Below are 8212 nucleotides of genomic sequence, written 5' to 3'. Positions count from 1 at the left end.
TAAATGCAAGTTGCGCAACCTTGCTCAATATGAATCTAACGCAACCTGCAACAACACAACACAATGTTGCCATGCTTATGCTGTTGTTGTTTTTGTAGAACAATGTTTCAATTTTTGGTTGGTGACATATTCACATGTGTGCGCATATGTATGTTTGTATGCTTGTGCATTATTGAAGTTATAGTTCTTTTTCTTTCGTTTGTCTTTCAGCGAATTCTCAACTATTTTATGTGACTTTTGATTGAAATACTCTGCGTTGGCCTTTGAAAAATGAAGACTATACTTCACAGAATCATTTCTGTGTGTCTTCATTTCCGTTTTTGGAAATCGACCCGCGATTACGAGGTATATCGTTTTATCTGACAGCGTGAGGTTTAAGAAGTTCATTTCTAATTTTGTCTTGTGGCATATTAGAAATGATGTTTCTTCGAAAATTGTTCGCTTACAACGGATAAAACGACTTCTGAGTGGTGACTTTAATGAATAAATTCCTTTTGGTTGAAATACTCTGTGTTGGCCGTTGAAAAGTTAAGACTATACTTCTCAGGATCATTCATTCCTTTCATTTTTTCAAAATAATTAATGACTTTTAGAAAAATGCATATTTGCATTATTTCGTTGTCATTTCCATATTCGCAGGAGCAATAGAATTTCTATGGCATAAGTAAAGTAATGGCCTCCGATTGTCACCCCTTGCCGCTGTAGCAGCTTCGCCTACAAACATGCGTAAATATGTATGTATGTATACTAGGGTGTGTCATTCTGAGGCAACCTTTTTTTTTCAACTGAAAAACAGGCTCAAAACTTTAGAAAATGTGTAAAAAAAAGTCACTCAAAAGATGAGCTCTTAGTATTAACATTAAGAGGTGGCTATTTCAAATTTTCTGTTTTCCATATAAATTACATGGAAAAAAAATCATTTTTTTTGTGGTGGTTATTGTGCAGAGGTTTTAATGTGCACGCGACGGCGGCCAGTAGGGATGGTAAACTCGATTCCGATTCTACTCGAGAATCGAGTTTTCTCGTTAAATAAAAGATGAGCTCTTAGTATTAACATTAAGAGGTGGCTATTTCAAATTTTCTGTTTTCCATATAAATTACATGGAAAAAAAATCATTTTTTTTGTGGTGGTTATTGTGCAGAGGTTTTAATGTGCACGCGACGGCGGCCAGTAGGGATGGTAAACTCGATTCCGATTCTACTCGAGAATCGAGTTTTCTCGTTAAATAATCGATTTTACCCGTTGGTAGGTCTTGGTTCCTACGGGATCAGGCATCCCAGCTGAGCTCTAAGCTACCGGGGGGTCGGCAGGTCGCGGATAGCCGGACGGCCTGTAGTAGCAGGTTAGTTGCGAAATAAGTTACAACGAATAAGCAATGCCCGACGATGAGCGGCAGGAGTGGAGGATGCGGTATAAAAGCCAGCCAAGCCGATGAAACTCCTGTGACAGAGGCGAATAGTTACCGCCTCTCTAATATATGTGACCGATCGAAAAAATGTGGAGTACCCAGAGATGGATCCCTTTAAGAAGGCTTCGCGATTGGCCAGATCGCCTGTAAAAGTGTTATCGGTGAATAGACCTGCGCGAGCCAAATCTTCACCTCCGGCGCTGCAGGAAAATACGCCGTCATTAATGGGAGGACTGCGCGAACGAGATCACATGACGGAATTAGGAGAAATGATACAGAAGTTAGCTGTTATGATGCACCCTCCACAGCGCTCCATCAACAACCCCATGTGGGAGCTACTTAGTTCTATCGCGAAGCTCCACGCATGTGCCAAGGGGGAGCACGCCCGACTGGGTGAATTAAAGCGTAATGTGCCAAGCCATACAAAGGTTGTTGAAATAACACCTAAAAGGCCACGTGACGGCAAGCAAATGGGGAGAAGAACGCCCCCAAAAAAAACCAAAACCGCCCATGAAGTGCTATCGATGAGAACGATAGTTGATCTAACAAGTGAGGACAAAGGTAGCTATCCTAAAGATGTTAGAACGAAACCGGCCACAGACGAAGAATGGGCCACGGTTCAGAGTGGAATACAGAAAAAAAAGATTAAGAAGAATGCAAACACGACACAACGTCTCCGACCTGATACTATCGTGATTGCAAAAGTTAGTGAAATGACATACGCAGACATACTTCGAGCAGTCAAAACAAATGGGACACTGCAAGAACTTGGAAAAATGTGACGAGAGTAAAAAAGACAGCCAAAGGAGAGATTCTACTTGAACTAAAGAAGGAGCAAACAGGAAGCACTGAAGGATACAAAGAAGAGATAAGCAGGATATTGGGCGACCAGGCATAAACCAAAACATTGAAGCAAGAAACCACAGTGGAGTTGCGGGACCTGGACGATATTACCACAAAGGATGACATAGTGGAACTTGGCCTCTTCAATGTATCAGCAATAAAAACCATCAGAGCGGCCTCCGCAGGCACCCAGATAGCAGTGATAAGTCGCAAGAAGCAAAATACTTGCTACAGGCCCAGAAGATTAAGATCGGCTGGACAGTCTGCAGGATACGGGAGAAAGCTCAACTGAAGAAGTGCTTTAGGTGTCTCGAATATGGACATGTGGCGAAGGCGTGCAGAAACTTGGAAGAAAGGAGCAAGTGCGGAGAAGAGGGTCACTTTGCGAAATCCTGCACTAATAACCCTTTCTGCATTGTGTGCAAAAAGAATGGAAAAGCGAACACCGAACACCAAATAGGGAGCCGAAAATGTCCCATTTACATAGCAGCGTGCAGTAAAAACACAAGGTGAAGATCCTGCAAATAAACCTGAACCACTGTGAGGCGGCTCAGGAGCTATTAACGCACACGGTACACGAATACAGTATTGACGTAGCAATAATTTGTGAACAATACAAAAATAAAACGACTGACAAGTGGATCTCAGATACCACAGAAAATGTAGCAATATGGGCATGTGGAGACAAAACGTTCCAGCACAAACCATTAACGGAAAGGGCCTACTACGCAAGAGCGAATATATATGGGATCAATTTCTACAGCTGCTATATACCGCCAAGTATCCCACTTGACGAATATAAAAAGACACTTGACGAACTCGTGAAAGATGCAACGACAACTACCCAAAACATAATTGCGGGGGACTTCAATGCCTGGGCGATAGAATGGGGAAGCAAAGCCACTAACCCGAGAGGAAGGGCACTGCTTAAAGCCTTCGCGGTGCTAGACGCTGTCCTGCTGAATACAGGAACAAAGAACACCTTCGAAAAGAATGGACGTGGCTCCATTATTGACGTATCCTTTGCTAGCAGAGCATTAATTCGATCAACTGACTGGCGGGTAAGCGACACATATACCCAGAGTGATCATCAGGCTATATTAATAAGTCTTAACAAACCCACACAAGGGCTACGCAGAACCACTTGTCGCCAAAGAGTGCAGTCCAAAGGATGGAGGATCGAAACACTTGACGACGAACTTTTCCGATTTATGCTGGACGATACCCTGAAAGAAGATACTGACGTAGAACTCCAAGCCAAATTGCTGGTAGAACACATATCCAAAGCCTGTGATGCGGCTATGTCCAGAAGGAAGCAAACAGCCCATAGAAAGCCGGTATACTGGTGGAACAGGATGAGAGAAATTTTCAAAGAAAAGCGCAGGGCCCTCAAGAAAGCGATAAAAGCAAGCAAAACTTCTTGCTTCAAGATGTTATGCGAAAAAGTAGATGAAAACCCATGGGGAGAGTCGTACAAGATAGTGATGGGAAGGATACGAGGAGGCAAGGGGCAAGTACCGACCTGTCCCTCTTTGCTAAGAAATGTGGTAGAGACGCTATTTCCTAAGCAAAGCCAAGAAGCTGGAAGTTTATCTCTCGAAAAAGCAGAGCCCACAGATGCAGCACCAGTGAATGTGCTCGAAGTGCTACAAGCGGCTGAACGGTTCGGCAACTCCAAAGCACCAGGCCTGGATGGAATCCCAAACAAGGTCCTAAAACTCACAGTGAAATATAAACCGAAACCATTTGTGGAGCTATTTACACGATGCCTACGTGACGGAATATTCCCCAAAATATGGAAAAGGCAACGTCTAGTGCTATTGCAGAAAGCAAATAAACCAGCAGGGGAACCGAGCTCTTACCGCCCACTTTGCATGATCGACACAATGGGAAAAATGCTGGAGTGGATTATCTGTGTCCGACTAGAAAGTTACCTGGAAGGGGAGGCCTGCAGTCTATCAAATAACCAATACGGCTTGACGCAATTAAGAAGCTCACAGGTATTGCGGAAAAGGCCATAGAAGGAAAAAGATGGATGTACGGCAATAAACAATACTGCGCGGTCGTAACGCTCGATGTGAAAAACGCATTTAATTCGGGGTACTGGCCCCACATACTGCGTGCGTTACAGGCGAAAAAAATACCAAGTTACTTGTTGAGCATCATACAGAGCTATTTGTCCGATAGGCTACTGCTCTACGACACAGACGAAGGTCCAAAAGAGTATACGGTAACTGGTGGTGTGCCACAAGGCTCCGTACTGGGTCCATTCTTATGGAATATTACGCCTCCCGCTGCCTAAGGAAGTACATATTATCGGATACGCCGATGATATAGCGGTAACCATAGTGGCCAAAGAACTCCATCATATTCAAAGGATATGTAGTGAGACGGTAGCAAAAATAAAACTCTGGCTAAACAGTTCAAAACTCCAACTCGCGGAACAAAAAACGAAAGCAGTACTTATTACGAGCAGGAAAAAACTAGAGAATACCACTCTCAACATTGACGGACACAGCATTACAACACGATCAACACTAAAGTACCTTGGAGTAATGATCGACGCGAGACTGAGCTACAAAACACACATTGAGAAAGCCTTCGAAAAAGCTGCCAGAGTAAATGCGGCCCTAACCAGAATTATGACCAACATAGGAGGTCCAAGACAAAGTAGCAGAGCACTTCTGGCCAAGGTTAGCCAGTCAATTGTGATGTACGCCGCACCTGTATGGGCTTATGCAAAAAACCTATGCCAGAATGGCACAATCAGTGTTTCGACTAAGCGCAATTAGAACTATTAGCGCATTCCGCACGGTATCTCATGAAGCCGCTAGCATTATATCTGGGATAATGCCGCCAGATATAATGGCTCGAGAACTGAAGCAGATCTATGACAAAAGCAAAAGTATAGGCAGAAAGCTGACAACGGCAGAGAGAAAAGCGGAAAGACAAGAAAGCATGGAGGAATGGCAAAATCGCTGAAACACAGCAACAAAGGGAAGATGGACGCACCGATTAATCGGGAAAGTACAAGAATGGGTGGAACGAAAGCATGGCGAGACAGACTTTTACATGACGCAGTTTCTGAAAGGACACGGATGTTTCAGAGAGTACCTGCATAGGTATGGTCATGACAATGGTGTTACTTGCTCTTTCTGTGGTAACAGTAGCGAAAATGCGGAGCACGTATTTTTCTACTGCCCGAGATTTATGTCAGAGCGCCAGGCCCTGGAGATAGAAGTGGCAGGCCGAATAACACCTGATAACATAGTAAAGCATATGCTGCAAAACAGACGAGTATGGCATGCCATGGAGAGGACGACAGCTCTGATACTGCAAGAGCTGAGAATAGCCGAACACCAAAGAAGCAGTGAAGCTAGAGCCGCAAACAGCGTGCTAATGACGTGAGCCAGTAGACTAAGCTGGTCCTGCGATCTAATGCCTAGCGGCAGTACCGCAGGACCTTTCCATAAAGCTACAGATGACGGAGTTAAGGGTTTAGTACGTAGGCGTACTGTTTCAGTAAGATATTACTTATTAGGCGTGGTCCCGAATGAGGTGCACCTTTAGCGAGCAGTACGAATCGTGCATACTGCATACAACTAAGTATCAGTATCTATGAAAGATTCCCCCTCCGAAAAAAAAAACTCATATGAGCATGTGCAGATACACAAGATAGGATAGAAGATGTATGTATGTACATATACATAATATTGCTGTGATAAATTTAATTTCTATTAGAAAAATATTTATTTGTATAGTATACGATTTTAAAAGCAAAAAAAATTAAAAATTTATTCTGTCGGATTCGAACCTCTGCACTGCTATGGTAGCATATTGACTTTCCAAGCGCTTACCACCAACACCACCATTGACACTTAGGTTGCATTGACTTAAGTATGGTTTGGTTATGCATGTACATAAGAAACATACGATGGTTCTAATAATTTTGTTTAAGTATAGAAATATTCTTTTGTAGAACATTTGCTTTCGCAAACATACAGACAAATGTGCAAACGACATAATATATGTATGTATTATTGTTTCGCATTTTGCTTCTACGCCGGTCAAATTTCTTTACAAAAATCGTCTGAAATGTGTGAGAAAATAAAAAATGGACAATTAGGACAAATAATTTTTAAAAAATTTATTGACAATTAAATATAAATGAAAATACATGTAAATTTACTTAAATTTATTGAAATTTCGTTTCGCATTTTTCGGCACTTTCAAATTAATTAATATATGTAAGTAAAATTCGCGACTTATCCCGCACACGTCTTAATCGTGCAAAATTTCCAACTTTATGAAAATTGGCGCAATTATACACTTCAATTTTATGTAAAGTTTAAAACATGTTTACATATGAATATATAATATATTTGATTTTGGCGCAATTATCGACACATGTCAATTTGCCCAATATATTAGTAGGAGAAAGCTCAATACCTATTTACATGTGATATATATCAAGAACATGTAAGAAGAAGATTTTTACTTAATATGTAAATATTTATTTGATTTTGGCGCAATTATTGACACTTGTCTTAATATACAAAATTGGGCCAAAACGAAACAATGAAATACATAATTACTTTTTCATGTCGATATGGAAATGCCGACGGCAAAACGCAAAGGCATATATTGCATATACATGCATACAAGTGATTTCTTGGTTGAAAGCAAAAATTGAAGCATGAGAAATTGAAATGCCGACGGCAAAACGAAATTGCTTACATTCGTACATTGCTTATGAATCATGAAAATATCATCATAATGTTTAGGTAAATCTTTTATATATTTAAAATGAGTTATTATAAAATAAGATCAAATTAACTTTAAATAATTTGAAAAATAATAAATCAAAAATAAAAGAGTTCTACATACATATTTCCATCCTATGAAATATCAAAGAAATCATTTTATAAATACATATATTTCTTCTGTTTCTTCATATTCTCGGTTAGAATATGTGAGAGAATTGTAAAAAATGTTAAAATTGCGAGGCGAATTCCGACCTACAATGTTAACAAATGCGGTGAATTCCCTAATTTGAATCTATCAAATGTTCGCAGTCGAACCTGTACCTTCTCTATACTTTTAAGTTCTCTGGTCAGTCTTCATTTACTTTCTTTGCAATTCGACTCGCGATGACGAGGTGACTATTCACATGTGTGCGCATATGTATGTTTATATGCTTGTGCATTATTGAAGTTATACTCCTTTTTCTTTCGTTTGTCTTTCATTTCTACGAATTCTCAACTATTTTGCGTATCTCTTGGTTGAAATACTCTGCGTTGGCCGTTGAAAAATCACATTTTTTGGAAATTAACCCGCGATGACGAGGTGTATCGTTTTGTCTGACAGCGTGAGGTTTAAGAACTTCATTTCTAATTTTGTCTTGTGGCATGTTAGAAATGATGTTTCTTCGAAAATCGTTCGCTCACAGCAGATAAAACGACTTCTGAGTGGTGATTTTTATGAATAAATTCCAAGGTTTTACACAAAAACAATGCAGTCAATAAGTACAGTACGTCAGCTAAGAGAAACCACTTTCCACTGGCACCAGCTTGTGAGTTGACAATTGTTTACTATTATGAAAAAGTTCAATTTCAACAGTTAGTTTATGTCGCACTGTCAAGAGATGTTGCCATTGAAGGAGTTTACATTATCCCAGTGAACAAACAGAAAAAATTTTATCATGGCATTGGAAGCGCTTTGCGAGATGAAATGATAAAATTACGTCAAAATCCAATTATCACCTTAGAAAAAGAATTATTCGAGTTTCTTAGCACAAGAAATGTTTATCAATAATATCATTCAATTGTCAAAGTCTTCGTGCTCATGTTGTTGATTTCTCAGATAGAGTGTTTAAACAGTCAAACATCTTGATGTTATCAGAAACATTTATGAACGACAACGAGCCTCCTGTATCCGTATCAAATTTGATTTCGTTGTAA

General features: G+C 40.2%; 1 non-coding gene and 1 pseudogene across 1 annotated transcript; both read left to right on the top strand.

Moving 5' to 3' along the window:
- Positions 1-273: 273 nt before the first annotated feature.
- LOC125777961 (small nucleolar RNA U3) lies at positions 274-472 on the top strand (annotated as a pseudogene).
- Positions 473-7510: 7038 nt separating this feature from the next.
- Positions 7511-7725, top strand: LOC125777985 (small nucleolar RNA U3). The gene has a single exon (XR_007422465.1). It is a non-coding gene; the product is annotated as a small nucleolar RNA U3 (small nucleolar RNA).
- The last annotated feature ends 487 nt before the right edge of the window (positions 7726-8212 follow it).

Source organism: Bactrocera dorsalis, chromosome 3 (assembly GCF_023373825.1).
Source record: "Bactrocera dorsalis isolate Fly_Bdor chromosome 3, ASM2337382v1, whole genome shotgun sequence".
In the NCBI taxonomy this organism is placed as follows: domain Eukaryota; kingdom Metazoa; phylum Arthropoda; class Insecta; order Diptera; family Tephritidae; genus Bactrocera; species Bactrocera dorsalis.
Note: the sequence above shows the minus strand (reverse complement) of the source record. Positions and strands in the feature narration are given on the sequence as shown.